The sequence below is a fragment of the Protopterus annectens genome, chromosome 17.part0 (assembly GCF_019279795.1).
Source record: "Protopterus annectens isolate FY-2018-M chromosome 17.part0, PAN1.0, whole genome shotgun sequence".
Taxonomy (NCBI): domain Eukaryota; kingdom Metazoa; phylum Chordata; order Ceratodontiformes; family Protopteridae; genus Protopterus; species Protopterus annectens.
Window position 1 is genome coordinate 314,267,630 of NC_056751.1, and position 24,414 is coordinate 314,292,043.

Below are 24,414 nucleotides of genomic sequence, written 5' to 3' on the forward strand. Positions count from 1 at the left end.
GATATCTCTGTGCCTTTGTACCAAAACACCTTGACATATGTGAGTGTGTGGTGTAGAACAGCCACCAGATGTGCCATATCTGAGGCTGAATCTGCATATGTGACTCAGAATTGCATATGTCTCAGCAACACACTGACACTCCCTCTCCTTCACAGATACCACTGGTACTACAGGGGTGCAACAGGTGCATTACTAGTCCAGTTTTCCTTCTTTCCATCTCTCTCTCTCTCTCTTATGAAATATATCCACAGCAATTTTAGAGCAATTGCAATAAATTCCATTCATATGTTTGAAAGTGATCTTGTTGAAGATGGTGACATTTTATCATGCTAAAATAGGTCATTTATTCTAACAGGTATGCAAATCAGGACAGATAGCACCAGAGTCTTTGAATCACTTCCTCTGAACACTGCATACCTAGCAGTGTAAACTATGAACATGCTGTTCTACCTACACAGGGACTTCAGGGAGAATCTGCTGGGGCATTATGGTAGCCCAATTGAATAGATTGATGCCTGGATTAACCTGGAACAAGTGCTGTCCAATAAAATGGGTGTTCTGTACAGGGGAATGATGTAGGCATTGATGCAATAATGTGAAGTGCTGCCATCCTGACCTACTCCACTACTGGGAGGCAGTGATTCAGGAGATACAGTCAGAGATGTCCATTTATGCATACTGTCTTAACTGTTGTTCCACGTATGCTTAACAGTACTTCATTTGTTTAACATCTACTGAGAAACAAAGCATGACTATGACTGGCTGCTGCAGAAAACAGGTGTGGCTTTCCAGACAGTAGGATGTTATCTGACATATAGCAATCCGGTGTACATCTGCAATGCTATTCATATTATATGTCTGTCTGTCATTTTCTTCTCATGATGTCTCTTAATACACAGGTCCAATTGAGGCAGAGGAGGAGGATGTGTGGTTGCATTCATCTCACTCTCCACCAGGTGATGCAGTTAATGCTGGGTCACTGGGGCCCTCAATGTCTGCATCTCAGGGCAGGAGTGATGGCTCCTCTGCTGGAAGTGATCGGGGAGTGTGGGACTGGGCAGTGTGCCTTCTGTGTCAGCCTTTCAGAGGAGGGGTGAAGGCTTCACTGCTGACATAAGACAGAGGGAATCATCTGTGGTAGCCCAGTGATGGGTGCAGAGGCTGGTACCAACTGAGGTGCACAGGCAACTGGTTGCCTGCATCAACGAAGTGAGCAACTGGCCCATTAGAATGGCCAAGAAGGTGTGTGATCGCTGGATATTTTACCTTCTGGGAAGTCAACCCCACAAGCAGTTCACACTATCCTCTTCTCAGTGTTACCCCTCTATTAGCTGTCTTTCCCTGTTTGTTATTCGTTGTTTAACCCTACCCCTTGCCAGTTGAATTCTATAAGTTTGCATGTGTTCATCCTCTGTCTATCCCACTTTTTTGTATGCATGCCACTCATGTCTGTCTATCTGCATTCGCAACCTGTCTTTCTCCTTCTATGCCACCCAAAGTCATCCCCTGATACCCTTCTCTTAAAATAATGAAAACAGAACTCTCTCCCCACAAAAAGTACACCCTACCACCCACTATCCATAGGATATTGGTTATCCTTGTGCTTTTTCTCTGTTTGCTGTGTTTCACTTTTCCTGCTTACCTGTTTAACTTTTTAATTCCCATTTATATGATGAACAGGGTGGCCACTGTGGTGTGCACACCCACATTAATGTTCCTATTGGCTGCTGTGCTTTGCTATGCTGCCTTACCTTTTTGGCATGTGCTGTCATGAGCAGCACTGAGTGTAGCTGCTCATACTGGTTTGGGTACATAGGGATAACCTTGTCATGACATCATGTATATTGCCCATACATGCTACAGTAGTACTAACTCCTTTGGTATGCTGATAAATTGCTATTATGCATGGATGGCACAGTGGTGCAGCAATAGCATTGTCGCCTCAGAGCAAGATGTTCTCCAGTTTGATTCTTGGCTGGAGTGCCCTCTGTGCAGAGTCTGCATGTCCTCCCTGCATTTGTGTGAGTTTCCTCTGAGTGCTCCAGTTTCCTCCCACAATACAAAGACATGCGTCTGGAGCATTTCTCTCTGCGCCTACACTGAAAATTGGCTTCGTTTTAAGTCGGATTTTCCCAGTTAACAAATGTTAAATAAATAAATAAAAAATAAATGTTAGTACATTTTCTTTGTTTTGGTATGTGGCTTTTGGCTAAGCATGCCAGTACTATCCTTTGTCAGTGACACTGATAATTTGCTTTCGAATGCTTCACCCAGTGAGACACCTAAGAATTAGAACTGCACAGGGACGCTGAGCTACTCTATGAATCTCAGCCAGGGTCTGCTCAGCATGAGTTGTGGTGTATTTTGTCAGTACTCTCCCCATTCCTCTCAGTCTCTTTATCATTAGAATTATGATGTGAGGATTCAAAGTGATTAGTGAACCATCATGATGTACACTATGTTCTTTCTTAAACATGACAATATAAAAACACAATAGTGAGCTTCAGTGTCCATAATAATTTGTTTGTTGTGATGATTTAACAATCTGAAGAATGAGACATTACTCTGACATTAGAACAGCATCAGCAATAAACTAATGCAAAATATGATTTTGTGATATGACATTTACAAGAAGAATAATCCTCCTTTTTAGCCAAAAGCATGTCAGATTATTCACTCCTTGACTTTCAGCGTCTCCAGACTTCTGCTTATTCCCCACCCAATTTACTAATATTTTGCTAAATTCTCGGTGTCCGTCTCTTGTTTTTTCCTCTGCCACAGTACTGCTCCTGTTGAGTCCAGTGATGCATTTTGTAATTGTCTAGTAAGAACAAATTGTTAAGAACAGAAGAATGTCATTTTATGCAATGTTCACAGCAGTTCAGTCCCATGAAACAGTCTGAATATTTGACTTGGCAAAGCCTTGACCATTTGACCTGCATCAACATTTTTACAACACAGAAGACAGGGTAAATCACATGCTCTTTTGTGAAATGCTTATCAGCTCGTTTTCTAAAGTAGTAGGTTTCAAAGTTCCAAAGAAAACAGTCAGCAGAAATGATACCAAGTTATATTCTCAGCAGTTCCTCACACAAACTTCTGGTTGCACAATCCAGCTATGTGAAACAGTTCTAAAGATTGTTACACTTTCACAGCTACAGCAAATTCAAAGTACAAGCAAAAGAGCACTATAGTAAAACCAAAATGGTGCATATGCAAAAGGATTTTAAAAGACCAGAAATCTGACACAGGCTGGTCACATAAGCCATCCATGCTCATTCAGCCTTTCTTAATAATATCTTATACACAAGTATTTAGATGGAAGTATTTTTGTTTCTGCCATTGTGTTCATGTACATCGTGGATCATGCCACTTTCTCAAAACTGATTTATCTATAAGTTTTCTGTTGGATACTGTCTGCCTTATATATGATATAACTTATTCCAAAATGCTTGGACTTTAACATTAGTATATAAGTTTAAGGGAGGTACTGAAAGCATAGTTTCTTCAACTGGTTATGTGATACATATGCAAGTTTAATGTGTGCATGAGTGGTGTGTGTATTTTTGTGTGCATGCTCACATATCCATTTATTTGCATGTGTTTTGGTGGAGTGTATGTTGGGGGCACTGGTTTTGTATCATGGGTTTAAGGGTGTTTTATTTATATTTTAGTAACTGACTGTCCACCTGAACCAAGTCCATATTCAGTGGAGACCTATTGTAGCACTAAACATTGTTCATAGATTCATAGGTGTGTACTAGGTTAATGGCCCTGGAGCCTTTACAAGCCTAGCCCATAGGATTACCCTGGCGTCGTGCCACTCAACCTTAGTTCCCAGTGCCTCTGTCAAGTAGAGCCACTGGAGTGATCCATGGGGTGAATTTTCTATTTCCCATCCACTCATCAAGGTTTCTCTTGAAGAGGGCCAGTGAGGTGCTCCGTTTGACATGTATGGGAAGTCTGTTCCGTAGTATGGGCAGTCTCTGCGTTTTGAACCTGTCCCTCCAGCTTGTTTTGTTGATTGTGGTAATGAGGTTGAGGTCTCTGGAGTGTGTACTGCAGAGGGATTTCTTTAGATGTAGCATTTCTAACAGAGCTGGGTCAGACATGGCTTTGTAAGTCAAGCAGAGATCACCTCTACGTAGGTGATATGAGACAGAGAATAGTTGGAGTTTTTTTAATCTGTCCATATAGGACAAGTGTTTAAGGCCTAGGATACTCTTTGTGAGGTACTTTTGTGGCCTCTCCAGTTGTTGTAGGTGTCTAGTGAGGTACATGCCAAATGGGGCATTGTACTTGATGATTGGCCTAATGAGGGAAGAGTAGAGGGAGACAATGACCTCTTTCTTCCCGGATGAAAAACCCTTAGTAATGAGATGTGCCACATAGAAGAACTTTCTGACTACAGTGGCAATGTGGTGGTCAAAAGAGAGGTTGCTGTCAACCTGTGTTCCTAGATCTCTTATGATGCCTTTGGTGTTCACTGGACTACCATCAATGTAGTAATTCATGGGAACTAGGTTTTTCCCAAAGGGGATGACGACACATTTTTTGGCATTGCCCTTAATGCCATGGTTCTGACACCAGTCGTTGATCTCAGTGAGGCCTCTCTGAAGGATGTCAACATTACTTGGGGAGTTAATTATGGCTCCCAATTTGGAATCATCTGTGAACTTTGTCAGCCAGAGTCCCTTCGTGTTGGCCTGGACTTCAGAGAAGTAGATACCAAACACGAAAGGACCCAGGACCGAATCCTGTGGTACTCCACTCGTAACTGCTCGGCAGTCTGACTTGGAGTCAGCTACTTTCACACCGTGGCATCTAGCTGTGAGCCCGTTTGCAGCCCACCTAGTGATATAGGGGTTGATGCGTAGCTTAGGGAGTTTTTCTGTGATTCCTGAGTGGGGAATGGTATCAAAGTGCAGTAGTAATATAGTAAAACATGTATTTGATAAACAGTAACCACTGTACAGAATACAGTCACGAGGTCTTTATGAACTAATGTCACTTTCTGTAAAGGAAAAAGTTTAGCCATCATCAAAGTATATATTGCATTCTTATTCACAAGTATTTAGTATAGTTTATACTGTGATAACAAATCTAGGACATACAAGACATCAGAGCAATACAGTATTAATAACAGGTATAAGAATGTACAATTATAAGAGCAACATAGTGAAGCAAACTGGATTCATATTTTATATATAATATATATAATATATATAATATATATTTTATATATAATATATATTTTATATATTTATTGTGCGGGAAAGCGGACTATTTCTTTTGTGAACTTCATATTTTATATCCCCCAATCTACAATAGTCAAGTAGGTCAATACTCAAATGACTGGATGTGAGATAAAGAACAAATGTTAGAGGAAACTACTAATATAGAGGAAGTGGAGATTTATGGGTATCAGATTTGAGGGAGGTAGCAAGTAATAATTAATAAGGGAAACCAAGTGGGAACTTAGATTAAATGCAACACAAAAACCATGTTTAAATGACCATGCTTCCATTTCAGCCATCCTGAAACAGAGGGCTAATGTGATATAAAATTTGGTCACGATGAAATGTTGATAATTGTTTCTCTGAAGTTAGTATTTTTTGTGAATTTACATATGTATTATTTGTTTTTGTAAGTTATGTAAACTATTCTTGTTTTACTTTTTAGTTGGTTAAAGTGTATTTTTTGGTGACACTATGACAATATTTATTATAGTAAATTACTATTACAGTTATTTATCTATTTAATTAAATTGTACACAATAGTGAAGGTTTTTAATGGATGAATTTTTCAATTGGTTGATATGCAAATTATATAGTATTTAAGAAGGAAATGATATTATTACTACGACTCTTATGATTCCCAGTGAACAACAGGGTGAAAGCGCTAAGTCATGTATGGTCTATTAAAGTTGGACTACCTGAGTTTTTTGCTGATTGTGGTTATTTTATTATTTTGTTTGTTTCTGGTTCTTAGTTCTTGCCAGGTTCGGCATTTCATTTTTATTTATTGAATAAATTCCAGTTAGTGGGTTTGGTGTTGCTAGGCTAGTAAGTAATTGCTCAGGGCCCAAGTATTGAAGCAGCTTGTTTTGTTGAGGGGCTGTTGGGCTTAGAATGGCTTGGCACCAAAACCTGTGTTTTTAGGCAGCTCAGCTTGATCTGCCTAAAGGTTTGAGGACATGAAAGGTCCCCTGAAGCTTTAGAAGTTGGCCAGCTGTTGTATCCTTGGTAGGATGTAACCCATATAGCTAAGGCAACTGCAGCAGCAGTGATCATTCAAACACCTGCTGTTATGGTGACTTTACTTACACAACTGTAATTTCTTTATTTATACTAGCAAAAGGAGTAGTATGATGTAGAGAACTGGTTTGGTGAGAGACAGCACTAGGATGTATATCTCCTGATAATGTAATTTTTAGGAGTATGTGATACAGTTTGGTTAGTCTTCTTCTTCTTCTTTCAGCTGCTCCTGTTAGGGGTTGCCACAGAAGATCAACTGTTTCCATTTCTTCCTGTCCTCTGCATCTTGCTCTGTCACACCAACCACCTGCATGTCCTCTCTCACCACATCCATAAACCTTATCTTCGGCCTCCCTCTTTTCCTGTTACCTGGCAGCTTCATCCTTAGCATCGTTTTCCTAATATACATGTCCAAACCAACATAATCTTGCCTCTCTGGCTTTGTCTCCAAACCTTCCAACTTGGGCTGACCCTCTAATATACTTATTCCTAATCCTGTCCATCCTCGTCACACCCAGTGCAAATCTTAACATCTTCAACTCTGCCAAATCAAGCTCTGACTCCTGTCTTTTTGTCAATGCCACTGTCTCCAACCCATATAACATAGCTGGTCTCACTACCCTCTTGTAGACCTTCCCTTTCACTCTTACTGGTACTTGTCTGTCACAAATCACTCCTGACATTCTTTTCCACCCACTCCATCCTGCCTGTACTCTCTTCTTCACCTCTCTTCCACACTCACCATTACTCTGAACTGTTTATCCCAAGTACTTAAACTCATCCACCTTCGCCACCTCTCCTCCCTGCATCCTCACCATTCGTCTATCCTCCCTCTCATTCACACACATATATTCTCTCTTAGTCCTGCTGACCTTCATTCCTCTTCTCTCTAGAGCATATCTCCACCTCTCCAGGGTCTCCTCCACCTGTTCCCTACTCTCACTACAGATCACAATGTCATCTGCAAACATCATAGTCCACGAGGACTCCTGTCTGATCTCGTCTGTCAACCTGTCAATCACCATTACAAATAAGAAAGGACTCAGAGCTGATCCTTGATGTAATCCCACCTCCACCTTAAATGCATCCATCACTCCCACCGCAGACCTCACCACTGTCACACTACCCTCATACATATCCTGTACCACTCTTACATACTTCTCTGACACTCCCGACTTCCTCATACAATACCACAACTCCTCTCTAGGCACCCTGTCATATGCTTTCTCTATATCCACAAAGACACAATGCAACTCCTTCTGACCTTCTCTGTACTTCTCCATCAACACTCTCAGTGCAAACATCACATCTGTAGTGCTCTTTCCTGGCATGAAACCATACTGCTGATCACTAATCATCACCTCCCTTCTTAACCGAGCTTCCACTACTCTTTCCCATAACTTCATGCTGTGACTGATCAGTTCAATCCCTCTGTAGTTACTACAGCTCTGCACATCACCCTTTTTCTTATAAATCGGTACCAAAACACTTTTTCTCCATTCCTCAGGTATCCTCTCACTTTCCAAGATTTCATTAAACAATCTAGTTAAAAACTCCACTGCCATTTCACCTAAACACTTCCATGCTTCCACAGGTATGTCATCTGGACCAATAGCCTTTCCATTCTTCATCCTCTTCATAGCTATCCTTACTTCCTCCTTGCTAATCCACTGCACTTCATGATTCACTATCCGCACATCATCCAACCTTCTCTCCCTCTCATTCTCTTCATTCATCAACCCCTCAAAGTACTCTTTCCATCTGCTCAACACACTCTCCTCACTTGTGAGTGATACAGTTTGGTTAGTAATCTTTTTAAATGCTTTCTTACTTTAAGGCTATTCTTTAGCATGTAAACATGTATGTGAAATTGCCTTTTTGTGATATATATTACTGTGGTTGTGTGATTTGCAACTGTGTTTATAGGGCTAATTTTAAAACTATTTGGGATATTGTCCAGGTGAAAGGTGGCTTGAAAGTATTAATGAGGAGAGTATTTGTGAAGTATCTGTTCTAAATTTGGGGTTAAAGTATATACCTACAGTTATACCCTGATTACACATACTGGAATGTGAATTTTTTTATCTGGTACAAACACTGCATTTGATATATGTGATATGAATGTTAGTAATAGTAATATTTATGATTCTCCTTACAAGTACGAAAGTTCTGATGACAATTTTTTCTCATTTGCTTTTGATGTCACAAAATTTGACAATATTCAAATGAATGCCTGCTGTTCTTTGGATACTATTGCTTTTAAATGTAATAGCATGCATATACCTCCTTTCAACGGAAGTATTCAACAATTCTCGGTAGCTTTTGGTTATGCTGTTGAAAGATTGTTAATGGGTTTGCTAAGAGCAAATATAGAATAAATTATAATTTAACTAAGAATCAATGGCAGGCTCTACAGAAGTTAAATAATAATTGCAAACTTATTGTTAAATCTTCTGATACCCACTTATATTAGGGACACACAAGACTTTTTGGATAAAATAACTGGGTTGAGCTGGGATACTGAGATGTACTGGATAACGTTAGATGGTAAAAGCTTATATAATAATTTACAGCATAAAAATGGAATAGAATCTCTGCATTGTATTTTAGGAGATAGTCCACTTTCTCATTATATTATAGAATTGATACAGTTTTGCCTTGTAAATAATTTCTTTACTTTCAATAATGAGACCTACTGGCAGGTCCAAGGCACTGCAATGGGTGCTTCTTTTATCTTCATGTACGGCAGTATTACTATGGCAATGTTTGAGATTAAAAAAAATAAATTTTATATATATATATATATATATATACACACACACACAAAACAGGTTTAATTTTTCATTTGATGGCCTGCAATTGGGAGAGCATGTATCTTTTCTGGATCTTAACCTTACAGGCTCTAATTGTGGAAAAGTTTATATTTCCATACATAGGAATTTAGACAAAGAGGGGTTATATTTATATGGGGACAGTTGCCATCTGCCCCATCTTATTTCTTCATTAACATATGGATAATTTTTGCATCTTAATAGACTTTGTAATGAGGATTGTGATTTTTATGATGAAATTCAATAGACGGCTGAAAGGTTTACTAGTAGGGGTTATGATAGAGATGCAGTTATGAAGTCTATGAAGACGGTTGTAGAAAAATGGAATATAGAACATTCAAGTCTGTATAGGGCATGTACTCAAAAAAGGATAAGAAGAAATATGTTTTTGGTTTTGATTTCTTTCAAGATTTAGATATTTTTCTTCTTATTAATGAAGTTCATAGTGATGAAAGAAATATAACCAATAAAAGAAATGTTTATTTTGTTACTGATTATAACATACTTAGTGAACAAATTGGTAGATTATTGAACTATTAGTGGCCTCTCCATTTTAAGAATCAAGATTTATCTGGTTTGGTTAATTTTGTTCCTTATACTTATTATAAGAGTGGATTTAGTTTGTATGACATGCTAGATCAGAGTGATACTAAAGTTATTTATTCTAAAGGTATTTTTTCTAAAAAAGGCACTTTTCAGTGTGGTAAATGTTCAGTGTGTAGTTAGGTAGTCAGCCATTTTCCTAAGAATAATAATATTCGATTTGGTCCTTTTAACAAATATATATGCCTCACTGAGGGAATAGTGTATATTTTAAAATGCCCTTGTAATTTATTTTATGTAGGGGAAAGTTAAGATTCCAACAACACATTAGGGACATTAGAAAAGGATGCATGGAAAGCCCTTTAGCTGCACATTTTAAACTTTATCATCAAGGTAATTCATCTTTATTAAAAAATTGTATCCTGGAACAAATAACAATGACATTTGGTGAAAATACTACCCTTAAAGAACAATTGCTTCATAAGGAAGCTGTGTATATTTTGAAGCATAATACTTTGGAATCTGGGGGGGGGGGGTTAAATAATGAATGCAAATGGAAATTTTAATTAATTTAATTTTTTTTTCTTATTAAGCAGTTATTCTATTTGTGATTTAATTAATTGGTTCTATAATATTATTGTGTTTTGTGTATTGTAGGTTATACCTTGAAGGCATTCTGCTGAGGAGCAAGAGGTGATTAAATATCAGACTTTTAGTCTGTTTGTGGCTGTTATTATTTTATTTATTCTGTTTCTTTGGTGATTTTTATATTTTTGAAGTATAGGCTTGCTAGAAATAGTTTGACAAGGAGAAGGAAGGAGAGCAACATTTTATAGCAAGGCATGGTAAGTGGAGAATGGAGGAACGTCCGGAAGGTGCTAATGGATATGAGTGAACAAGTGAATGGGGGAGGAGGTGCAGGATAGTTGTATAGGAATGTAAGGATAGTACTATTATGATATGTCTCTTAAATGTTTTCTTAACTCATTCCCTCCAATGGAGATCAGGAAGTTTGCACTGTAACTTCCACTGGGCGTAGCATAAGCCTTTTGACAGAATCAAATTATGTCCTCACATTTCAAACAAACATTCATATCTCTGGAACCATAGGGGTTGTGAAAGAAGTATAAATGGCAAACTCTTCAGCACAAATTATTTCCATAGTGCTAGTATTCTTTAGGTTCTAGGTCTTAAAGTGGGGCTTATATTATATCATCGAACACTTAAAAAAGCGAATGATGAATAATCAAACCCATGTAAGCGAAAACTTACAATCTTGAAAGCTCAGAACAGCGATTTTTTTTCCCAAGGGAAATAAAATCGCTGTTCCAAAAAAAAAAAGAAAAAAAATTGAAATGATACATAAAGTGGGGGGGCTTTGCCCCCCACACCCCACCTGCTTAAATATACCAGCTCCGAGATCACACTACAGTGCCCGAAAACGGCAAAGTAATGGAAGCGTCCATATGGATTCTTTCCCTGGGAAAGAATTCGCTTAAAAGCCGCTTCGCTATTTTGCGTTTTTGTTGTTTTAAGTTCAACTAAGACGCATTTGATATAATGCATCTTCGGTCATCTAATAGGAACCCTTAAAGTGAATTTTTAAGTCAGAGTAAACACGGCAGCTATTACATTTGTAATATTTTGTAAACAACTTACAGAATCTCAGCAACCACTCATGTTATACACATACTGTTAGCATAATTTTATTAATTTGGCTGAGAGCTTCCATATGAGGCTAAAGAATTCTGTCTGTGTTACTTGGTTGTTGAGATATTTAGAAAAATGTGAATATTGTATGAATTAATATGATGAAAACAACAATTAATATCTATTTACCTCCTCTAGACAGAAGTCAAATATTAATGCAGTTGAGTTTGTCATTGTGCAAGCTTTAAGATGAAATCTTTCAAAACCATGTACATAGCATGGTTTTGGAATTATTAATGCAAATACGAACATGCAATTTTTGATGCCTAGAGACCTCAGCAGGAGTTAACTGCAGATGCACCTGGAGGTGTCACTCAGATGTAATGAGTTAAGATGTGATAAGTGGATTAGGAGGCTGCATTAGAGAAGGTAACAGCCTATCTGCCACATGACGTTGATATGAGAAGTGGTATGGTCTGCCTATGGGTCTGCTGAGGTGAAATGAGGAATGTTATGATCAATGGATTAAGAGAGGTATGTGTGTGTGTTTGTTACTTAGGCTTAAAAGTGATATAAACAGTAGGATAAGATAGGTGTAAGTCTAACTGCCACTTAAACAATCTGAATGTACGGTGTTCAAAGTAACCAGCCTGTCCACCACCTAGAGAGAAATGAGAAGAGGTTAAGTGAAAGGCATAATTGAGGTATGAAAGATAGATGTAAGAGATATATGTCTATCTGCCACCTAGACATGAAAAGATGAATGCAAGATATATAAGCCTGCAAGACATGGGTTTATCTGCTGCCAGGCTTGAAGAAGGCTGTAAAAATATAAGCCTGTCTGCTACCAGGGCTATGTGAATGCAAGGTGTTAAAGGTAGATTCAGCCTATCTGCCACCTATGCTGAGGAAAAGGAAGGTTAGGTGAAAGGAATATGAAAGGTATAAGCCTAGCTGCTACTTAGGCTTGATGAGGATGAAAGATATGAAGATGAAGTAAAGCAGTATTCTGAGCAATGCTGAGAGTCAGAGAGGGTGTTGCCTAGCTTGTGGGATGATTTGTCCTTTTATCTGCCACTTGAGAAGAGAAAGGAAAATAAATAAAAGCATGGAGTTAGTAAAATAAGCAGTAATGTATAATACAAGAAAAGAGTATTAGTCTAGCTGCTACCAATGGTGAACTATGTGACAGAAACTGAGTGCAGTAAATGCTGCAACCTGGTGATGGAATGCTTATCTAAAATGTAAACTGTATCCGAGTATGAGGTATAATGTAGAAATATAAGGGGGAATTTGGAAAATGAAGTACAGAGAGGATAAGTATGAAGTAAAATGGAAGGTGATAAGGGCTCTTCTATATGCAGGGGGTAATTTAGGCAGTGCTTAGATAATGAGGGTGGAAGTCGAGAAAAGATGACTCAAGAAAATTAGCTATGTGTTATTAGTGCATTAGGGAGTGGTATATAAGATATACATTTAATGATATGAGTGTCGGGTGGAAATGAGGATAGGGATGAGAAGGTAGTGAAGCTTTATAAAACACTGCTAAGGAGAGCTGGTCTTTTCTCCAGAAGTAAAGCCTTATAAAAAAACCAAACAAGAACAGGCTCAGCTCTGTGTGCAGGAACTGTGTGATCTACCTGTGCGATCAGTGGAGAACTGTTTTATTAGTACTAAACCCTACAAACAATTTACTTGCGTTATATCAGGTTTAATGTCTTTTCACAATTACTGTCCCTTATTAATACTAAATCATTACATTGCTTAGCTTATGCATTTGGTGAGGTATTTCATTTCTGTTTCCCAGTTACAGTATTTCTTACATATGTCCTAATTCTCCTGACAGTAGCTAGGCTGATTTCATTATTTCCTACCAATTAATGTATTATCTTGTATCTCTGGAATGTTAAGGAAAGCTGCTACAACAATTCTGTTGGTGTCAGGACTACTATACCTCATGCAGGAATATTATAGTCTTAAGTGACTGTACTAACTGTATATTTTCGAATGACATCTCAGTCCCAGATACTCCTTCCAAAGTATACACATGAAGTGGAGCTCAAGCTGTAGACGTTTTGAATTCAGTAGCAGTTAGTAATTGAGCCAGTTTGAACTTGCCTCTGGAAGTGCTACATGGACTTTATGAACATTTTAATGAACTGAAAATGAGAGAACTCACACCCTGCTTTCAGAATTAGAGATCTCTTGTCCCTAGATATTTCCTACACATGTATGTGCTTACTAAAAAAAAACAGAGATAACAGTTATCTTTACCTGTAGCAGTGTCAGAGCTAGCTAGTTGATAGTGTCTTTTAAATGTCATCTCGCTCTATTTAAACCATTTTATATCTCCATGTACAATATATATCTGAATATTTAATTTGCAAACAGTATTGCTTCATTTCTTTAAGTAAAAAAAATATTATTCAACTTCAAAATCTTGCTGCTGGATATTTATAAATGTAGCTCAAGGTAATTACACTAAGTGGGTGAATTTTAACTGTTGGCATCTGCCTTTCAAAAAGAAAGTCTATTTAGCTATATCTACCATAAGGTGTTATTACATTTCATTTGTCTTCTTTTTAAGAGTGCACAGTAATCTGTAACATTGGTGTACCTGACTGGTGTGTCTTTCGGCACTGAATTATAATAAAAAAGGATGGCGCTGTGAGTCTGAAAAGTATTCATTTTATTTAATTAATTTGTTGACTGGTTTAGTCCCACTAGACTAGTAGCCTCTTTCAGGGGAGATTCAACATTGTATTTATACTAGTAGGGGTTACTTACCCAGGGGATCAGAAAAACTCCCTTGTTTTGATAGGTGCCATCATGGGAACTTTTACATCCTCCTGAGCTAGCACAAACTCAAGATGCTGGGGCCTCTGTTTAACATCTCTTCCAACAGACTACATACTTAGGAGTACAGCATCCCCTTATGCTGCACTGCAGTGTCAACAATTTATGTACCTGGTGTGGGGAATAGAACCCACAGACTTCTGCACCAAAGGCAAGTGTGCTACCTGTTGCACCACTAACCCCAATTGCACTAAGTATTATTAGTGTTTGCAGGAATTAATCTTGTGTTCATGTGTGTGTGTATGTATGCACGTTTGTTTTGGCCAGAAAACAGATATTGTTGGTAAGACAGTAGTATAAACCATGGAGCTAAAGGTGAGGCAGGTGAATCCCTCTGGACTCAGCTATTTTAATTCTGCTTTTCAGCTGTGCATTGTGGACATTAGTTGGGCATATCTGCCATTGGTTATTGTCATTATAGAATGGAACCTTACCCCCATTCAAAGTGTAATGATAACTGGGTGCAGTAGTCAATGTACCTTTGAGAAATCCACAATCACTAAATGAAATGGGTTTGATGGCAGCACTGAAATATGAGTAAGAGCCAATATTGAAAAATTAAAACATACATCCAGCATTCTCATCCCTTGCTAACCAGCCTGAGTAAAATCATTTTAAACATAATTGACAAAAACTATGAAGGATTTTTTTTACTGACTCTCAAGTGAACAGGGTTCTGTTTTATACTGATGGGCAGAGCCTGTGGTGCCAGACACAAGAGAAGAATTCATTGTGTGACATCACTGTAAGTAAAGTTATAGGAGAGTGCTGAAGAAAGTCAAGCTGCCATATCTGCCACAGTATACACTACAGTTAGGCAGGCTGCATTCATTATAGTGACAGATAGCATGTATGATAGTTATGTCTGATGGAGGGCAGTGCTGATGTTATCTATTTTATTTCTAGAAAATAATGAATACTTCCCTCTTATGTGGTCTACATTGATGCTGCCTACATAAGATGCAGATTAGGAATCTGTAAGGAAAAAGCAGGCAAGTGGATAAGAAACTAGCTAGTTAACAATTTAGAGCATGTAGCAACAACAGACAAGCTCTCTGAGGCAACACTGGTGACTAATCTAACATAATACATGGAAAAAGGAGCAAAATGACCATATTTGTTGAGATAACTGAGCTGGGTATAGTTGGTTGCACATAGGATGAAGGAAAGTAATGTCAGTATGATTTGAATAAATTAATGGCATGGTCTATGGCATGGTCTCTGACATGGGACTAAGATATGCAAGTTTTTGTTCTTTTGGCCAAAGAAAGTACAATTGTGTAAAATCTTACCATAATGGTAGATGTCCTTGCCTTCACTGCTGCAGTATTCTTAACAGATGGGATTCCCTACCGTGGAATCCCAAACATCAGGCTAGTCTACCAAAAACTACTTGTTTTTAAAAGGTAGGCCGAACATCACCCAAACATTCCTTGCATAGCATAGGGCATAAAGGTGATGTTCAGGCCTGCCATAATCAGAACTGAATGCCCCAGTAGGAACACAGTCCAAGAAACCAAAAGGTAACCTGTACATCCTGGAAGGCAAAAGACTAGGGGGATGGAGGGAGGAAGGGAGCGAATACTGCAACAGTGAAGGCAAGGACATCTACCATTATGATAAGATTTTATACAACTGCACTATGTCCTTACATTCACTGCTGCAGTATTCCTAACAGATGGGAGAGTGCCAAAGCTCAAGAGGAAACTTGGGAGGAGGAAGCGCAGAAGAGCCTCCTAAAAAGCCATAAAGAAAGGCAGTACCAAAACCAGTTCTTGCTCTAGAAATACTATCCAACTTATAGTGCTTGGTAAAGGTATGCACAGAAGTCCAGGTAGCTGCCTCAATTATAGAATTAGTATCTAAGTCCTTGAAAAAAGCACCAGAAGAAGCCACAACTCTAGTAGAATGAGCCTTAACTGAAGAAGGAAGACTCTTGCCATGATAGGTGTAACAAAAGGAAATAGCCTTAGAAATTCAAGAAGAAATAGTTTGCTTGGATACAGCAAGTCTCAAAGATCTGGTATTAAAAGAAACAAATAACTGATCAGATTTTCTAATAGCCTTAGTATTAGCCAAATAAACCCTGAGTTGCCTATGCACATTCAAAGTATGCAGCACCCTCTCACTGTCAGATTGCGGACAGAGGGGAAAAAAGTAGGCAGATTAATAGACTGATTCAGTGATAACTCATTAACCACCTCAGGCATAAAAGAAGGGTTAGTGTGCAAGGACACCCAGTCCTCATGAAAGACCAAAAAAGCTCGACAAGCCATAAGGGCCTGCAACTCAGACACCTGTCTGGCAGAAGTAAAAGCTAACAAAAGAACAGTCTTCCAGGAACAATGTAGCAAGGAAAGTGAAACAGCAGGCTCAAAAGGAGCCTGAGTCAACTTCTCCAAAACAAAATTAAGATCCCAGGGAGGAGGAGCAGGCTTCCCGGGGGGGGGGTCTAATATTAAGGACACCTTTAAGAAATTGTTTAACCCCAAATCCAGAAGCTAAAGGAGGAGAAAAAGGCAGACAAGCAGACATAGCTGATAAGTGGATCTTAAGAGAAATAAAGGCCAAATCAGCATTGAGAAACTCACACAAATAAGAGAAAACCAAAGGCACATCCACAGTAAGTGGATCCAGGTTAAGAGAGAGACATCAAATAGAAAACATCTTCCATTTGGATAAGTAGAATTTCCTAGTAGTAGGTTTAACAGTCTCCTGCAGGATTTGCAGCACGTCCTCAGAAAAAGGCGTCTGTGAAAAATCAAAATCATATCACCCACAGTGTCAGTTGAAGCATGGACAGATGGGATGGATAAGAGATTCCTTGTCTTGTGTGATTAGATCCACCCTGTGAGGTAACTTGTGATGATTACCCCTGGCTAGATGCAGAAGTGGAGGGAACCAGTACTATCGTGGCCAAAAGGGAGTCACCAACAAGATTTTTGGAGCATGCTGTTGAAACTTGAACAGCACTTTCAGAATGAGAGGAATGGGAGGAAATGCATAAAGAAGCATCCCCTTCCAAGAAAATGAGAGGCCGTCCACCTTCCACACCAGAGGACCTGGGACTCTGGCACAAAACAGAGAAAGTTGTCTGTTCAGAGGGCAGGTAAAAAGATCCACTTGAGGAGTACCCACTGGTGGATAATGTCCAGAAACACATCCCTGTGAAGCCTTCATTCGTGGGACTGAATTAAGGACCTGCTAGAGTATCTGCCATAAATTTCTGACTGGAAGGGATATAAACTGTCTGAAGAGTCACTTGACACTTGACAGCAAGATCCCATACCAGAAGTGCCAAATGGCAAAGAAGATAAGATCCTGTTCCTCCCTATTTGTTGATGTACCACATCACTGTGGTATTGTCTGCAAACACCTTGAGAGGCCCTGAAAAGAAAAGAGGATGAAAGAACTGAAGAGCTAGAAAAAGTGCTCTCATCTCTTTGACATTGATGTGCTCTTTCTGCTGACAAGGCAACCACATACCCTGTACTTTTAGGGACCCAAATGTCACCCCCCCATCCCATGTCTGAAGTGTCTGTAAACAATTCCTCAGAGGGAAGGGGGGATGAAAAGGGATTCTTGGATTCAGAGACAGCTGCTGAATCCATCAGTAAAGTTCCTGTCTGAGACAAGGAAGAAGAGGAACTACAAAGTCTAGAGGATGTGCATGTTGGAGCCACACTGACTTCAGAAACCACTGAAACCTTCTCATGTGAAGTTTGGCCAGAGGGAGCATCAGAATGGTGGATGCCATGAAACCCTGAGCTCTCAGAAACTCCCTGCAGTAATGGAATTCAGAGGAAGAAGAGGTTGAAAGAAAAAAATGAGAGTTAAGGCCTTTGGAGGATGCAGAGATGAAGCATTGGCACAGTCTGAATCCTGCAACCCAGAAAAACATGATCCTGAGAAGCAATCAGAGAAGACTTTTTGAAATTTATAATGAACCTCAGGCTCTGAAGAAGGGAAATAGCCAAATGAAGATTTCACAAAAGGGTCTCTGGAGAGGATGCCTGAATCAGCAGGTTGTCTAAGTAAGGAAAAATTTGGATCCCTTAAAGCCTGCAAAAAGCAATCACAGGAACAAGGAATTTGGTGAACACCCTTGAGGCAGTAGAAAGGCCAAAGGGCAAAGCAGAGAATGAAAAATGCCTGGAAGCAACAGAGAAATGCAAAACCTTCCTGAAAAGAGGATGGATAGGAATATGGAGATAAGCATCCTTGAGATCCAGAGACACCATATAGGCCTGAGGGAGCAAGAGAGGAAAGAGAATCTGAAGGGACAACATCCGAAAGGAAGGTACCTTTAGAAAAGTGTTTAGATGAGACAGGTAATAGAATAGGTCTCCAACTGCCCTCTTTTTTGGGCACTAGAAACAGTCTGGAGTAGAACTGTTTCCCCCTTTGGGACACAGGCACCTTTTGAATAGTACTTCTGGGGAAAAGGGAGGTTGTTCCTGAGGAGGCTGAGGAATGCTCATAAAAGAAGGATGGGATTTCCACACCACGAAGTACCCCTGATGAATAAGTGGCAGAACCCAAGAATCCTGAGTGATCTGGAGCCAGGAAGAGAAAGGCAAAGAGAAAGGGAAATGTGGTTAGGAAGAGACAAAGAATCGTACAGCACCTGGTTTGTCTGGGAAGGAAAGCTTTGGAGTCCCTGAAAACTGAGAAGCCTTAGCAAGAGGAGCCCATTTGCCAGTCTTCCTACCTTTAGTAGAAGGGAAGGATTATTTACGAACAAAGGCAGGCTTAGTAGGGTAGTTTCTCTGAAATATAGGCACAGGAGAAACAAACACTTGTTTACACTCCTGTAAGGCCTTACCCTTATCCTGAAGGGACTTAAACAAACCAGCAGCAACTTCCCCAAACAAAAGTTTAGAATCCAGAGAAACGTCCATCAATTTAACTTTGATATTACCAGGTAGAGGTGGAAGTCTAAGCCAAGAATATCTCCTCATTACTGAACCAAAAACAGCAATCCTAGAAGAGGCATCTGCTGCATCATAACTACATTTAATAGAATGACAAATGACAAAGAACAGAAGTTTTACCCTCAGAGTCTGGAAAATCAGAAAATAATTTGACAGGCCTGAGAAAGAAGAGCCTACATATACCTAGAAATATGGGTCTGATAAATAATAACCCTAAAAGCTAGGGTAGCAGAAGTGTAAACCTTCTTACCCAACTTTTCCACAGTTCTGCTATTCTTGTCAGAAGGCAATAACTTGGGCGAAGGAAGCAATTGAGATGGCATATCAGAGGCTACAGACATGACAGATGGATCAGCAGCAGGACATTTATATAGGAATGAACAGTCCTCAGGCACCCTATAATACCTGTCAGGCTTCTTAGGAGCAGGGGGCAGAAAATCAGGCACATGAGAGGCATTTGAAAAAGCATCCAGCAAAGCAACCAAAACAGAAGGAATAGCCACAGGTTTAGGGGAGTCCAACTGCAGCAACATAGAATACCTCTTATGGATATCAGAGACCTGAGCACAATCCACTTAAAAACATCCATCATCCTAAAGAGTGTGTCCCCAAAGGAAATTTCCTCAAAAGGAATATCCGGACTAATAGATTCTTCTTTCTCTGACCCATAGTCTAAAGGAGAAGGAATTTGAGTAGAATAAGTCAGGGATTCATTATCTGAATCTGACTCATCCTCACAAGAATTATGTTCTCTAGGTTTTTTAAGGGGAGTAGAGGACCAAGGAGAAGCAGGAACTGAAACCCCTTGAGGAAGCTTTAAGGACATTAAAGCAGCAAATAGCCACTGAGTGAAGGCCTGCCACTCACTATGTGGATCCCTATGAACAGAAGAAACATGTTTAATGTTTTGTTTCTACTTTAAGGGAATGTACCAGAAAGTTGAGAAGCCTCAGACCCAGGACAGCGTTGAGAACCGTAGTAGGAACTTCTTCCCCAACCAAAAACTGAGGAACTCCCAAAGGCCCCTCAGAAAAAATCACCTGTGATTCCCCCTGAATGTCTGAGATGGAAGCTTTCAAAGCTTCTTTGGGCTTACTGCCAGATGGACCCTCACCAGCCTCTGACACGGTTATGGCAGAGAAATCCAACAACACAGCCAGGCGAGCCTCAACAACCTTGGGAGAAACACCTGGCAGAGCCTAGACAGTAGAAGATTCCAGCCGTACCTTTTTTACCTTCTTCTTCTCTAATGGCTGACCCTTGGGGGAGGAGATTCCTTCTCTTGTATCTTTAGCATGGAAATGTAAGACGCTGGTTCTCAAGATACAAGGAAGGGAAGAAAGTCTATTGCAAAGGGTTTTCAGAACGAACGCCTGACAAATAGAACAAGATGTATGGTCATGAGAAGCTCCTAGACCAAAAAGACACTTATTGTGGTGGTCTTTATGGGGAATCTGTCTCCCACACTGACATTTACTCTTCCTGGATGACATTAACCCCAATGAGCACAAAAATGGTAAGAAAAAACAAAATCCCCAATGGGCACTTATCTGCAACTGCAGTAGAAGTCAGCAAACAGGCATAGGTAGTCACTGGAAAATGAAAATGCATTCAACTGGCAGAAAACAGATGCAGGCAAACAGACCATTGGTAAAAAGCTACGTTCAGACTGGCAGCAAAGAAGTTCTGATTATGGTAGGCCTGAATGTCACCTTTATGCCCTACAACATGCAAGGAGCATTTCGGTGATGTTCATTATACTTTTTAAAACCAACAAGTAGTCTTTGGTAGACTGGCAAGACATTCAGGCTTCCATGGCAGGAAATCCCATCTGTTAAGAGTACTGCAGCAGTGAATGTAAGGACATCAATTAGGTGATGTTACAGGTTGGGGAATATGCAGTTATATTAAATGGAGAGAATGAAAGATTTGCAAGTAGACACAGACAATAATAAAAATCACTAAGCACATCACAGGAAAAATGAACAGAAAGAAAGTCGTAAACTGGGGTACACTGCATTGAATACATTTTCCTTTAAGATGGCTTGTGGTACAGTCAGTGCACAATATACACAAATGCCATGAAATTATACTAGAAGTGGAAAGTCACCTTGAACTTGTCAGCCTGAGTGGAAAAGGGATGCAGGCGTTATAATTCCTACTTACAAACCAGTCACTGACAACAACAGCTAAGGGGCCTGGAATCTGTCAGGAGAAGGGATTTGGAAAGAGAGAGATGAAACATTTGATGCTGGAATGGGGTTACAGGGGTGAGGCATAATAAAAAAGCTCAAAACTGGAGTATAATAGCTTGTGAGTAGCAAGGTGTAGGAGACAATGAACAGATCTCTAGGGTTTGAAGTAAGGAACAAAAACAAAGAAAGAAGATTTAAGAAATTTCCCTCACCTCCATTCTGGCTATTTTTATAAAAGTCTTTATTTTGCATTACTTCAGAGCTGTAGTTCCAAGGCTCATTTTGAGATCTCCTTTTCAAATGATGTACTCTCACCCTCAAGAATATGCTCCTAAAATATACTGCATAACCTCTTATATTTTCTGCCAGAGTTCCTTTTCTCTTTCCACTGTTAGCTGTCCAGGATATCTTTCCTTAAATGTAAGGGTGATGAAGGTACCATATGAATAAACTTCAGTGGAGAATATCCATGTCCTCTTTTGCTATGGAGTTAACAAAGTCTGAGTATATCCTTCTTGTTTAAAGAGTCAGCAGACCTGCTGAAGTACTGCTCAGGAACATCATTCCCTGTAATGCTAATTTACATAAACCAAATGACCGGGCAAGCAAAGACAGACTGGGGGTATCACTGAACTTTTTATAAGTGTAAAATCCACAGTTTAACTGTGGTGTGAGCTTCCTTCCCAGTTGTTAGTAAACATGTAAAGCTTTACCCATCTATTCTACATTGTGCAAGATAGTGTAGTTTTCCAAATTTTGAAGATGGAAGGTTGACTATGGCTGTAGTTTATTTAATTCTTTTGCTTATTGGTATTAAGGAGTATATGGTATTCATGATATTGTAAGCCAGATGTTACCTGAATCACTTGATTGGTTGGTGCTGGCTGTAGCTGTGTGTGTGTGTGTGTGTGTGTGTGTGTGTGTGTGTGTGTGTGTGTGTGTGTGTGTGTGTGTTTGGTGGAGGGTGTTGTTTGTCTTGCCCTTCTGGGACTTTATACTTTTGCAACTTGATCTGTTTCTCCCAATAGTCTATAATTGTAGAAATGCATATGAGGTACAAGTATAAAGTAACATTTTAACCATGTTGTGAGCTCCCTACCTACCTATTAGTAAATGTCTCACATTTTGCCCATTTGTTCCCTGTTTATGCAGAATGTCCCTGATTCTGCTTCAAACGGTTGTCCTGTCCATCATAACATTTTTGATTTTCTGGTAAATAAATCACACATGATTATAATCAATCGGTTTTGATAGTCATTAGAGTTTTATACTTCTTATTGTTCAAAAAATGCATATTGATGCAAATCATATTATGCTATTAACTTTTTAAGTGAAGTGGAGTAGTATTTAAAAATTGTTCTTGATTTTATCTCCCTCCCATTATTATTGTCTTTGTCCAGAATTCTTGATCAAATAAATTGAGAGATATGGTGCAATTTACATGGCAGTTAAACTTTCAGGTCTAAATTATTTCTATTGGTGTTATTTCAGCAGCCCAGAAATAGAGTACTAGAGAGTACTAGGTGTTTCACTTTGCTATATTTACTTGGTTTAGTTTTTGTCTTTCTTAGTGCTGTTTTCCTTGGAGGGGGGCTGGAAAACTTTATTTGCAGTTGCCACTGTAATTCACTTACTTCATATTATATAGCTCAATGGGCCTGCAACTGCAAAGTGATCTTGGAGAATATTATACTAGAATCCACTTCACACCTCTTTATATAACTCATGCTATTCAAAAGGAAATCATTTTATTTAAACTTCCATATAAATAGAATGTCAGTAGTGTGTGTGTCACAGGCATCTTTCATAACTTCTGGAACACATTTTCATTTTCACTTTTTGCTTGAATTACTCTGATTTATGTTTTCATAGCATCTGTTACCTCTTTAACAGTAGTTGTTAATGCTCAACCAAATAAACTAGCTGAACTGTATGTTTTATGGCTTCCAATTTTAGTCCAAGTGCTGACAGACCCTCATTCTTCCTGAGATATCAAAACTATTATTGTAATCCAGGAGCTGTTAATGGACCACTCTTGCTTCTACTTCAAAGAACTTATAACATACATTTAAACTACTTTGCTATTCAACAATATCTGCACTGAAAGATGTCTGTTTTATCTTGAATGTTGCAAAATATGCTGCATTTGTTTAAAACTATTTTCCTTACAACACAGCAAAGAACAAGATAAGTCTGACTTTCTGTTCATGCATTTGAGCTAATGGTAGTATTTTTCTCTTTCTACTAAGGCACAGGTGTTTTTGTGAATGACAAGTTCCCACTTCTGTTCTTTTGGTAGCTACACAATTGACTAATTATACTACAGGATAACAACAATTCATTCAAACCATAATCCTTGAGGATGATAAATTAGTATGTTTTCTGTGTTGTTAACATTGCCAGGATTTGCATGATAATTGCATACACTGTTTTTTTTCTTTAAAGGAAAATGGTCTTTCTGTTTTAACAGTGGATTATAGGTGAATTGTTACCAAGTGCCATGTATTCTGTACTTCATTGGTACTGTTTTTGTGCTTTTTTCATATGTACAATGTGCCTCACCAGCGAGTAAATTAGATCACTAGTGAAAACCTCCAAAGTCAATTATGAATCAAAACTAGCCTCCAAAACAAAGGCCAACCACAAAGCCTTTTTCAGTTATGTCAGAAACCTCCATGGCAAAGCCCAGGTTTGTTCCAAATTAGTTCTTAATGGTACCACTTACACTAATCCTGTCGACTTAGCCAACCTGGTAGCAGATAGATTCAGCGCAGACCTCACCCCCTGCCCCCCCCCAGAAGGCCCATTGAACATCCCAGATACTTGCCCTGCACCTCACATCTCCGTAGATCAAGTGTTAAAGGCCCTATCCAAGGCACAGAACACAGCTTCCATGGGACATGGTAGTATCAGAGGCTGTATTCTGCAACATCTCCAGCAAAATCTAGCCTCGCCATTGAGCACCCTATTCAACCATAGCCTAAGTACAGGCTTCATTCTAGCAGAGTGGAGAACCATTGTCATCCATTTGCACAAAGGTGGTGCCACTACTAACCCTGGAAACTATCACCCCATTAGCTTGAGAAGTCTGATCTGTAAGGCCATGGAGTGTATTTGTATGGATCTCATAAACAATGACATAGGCAAT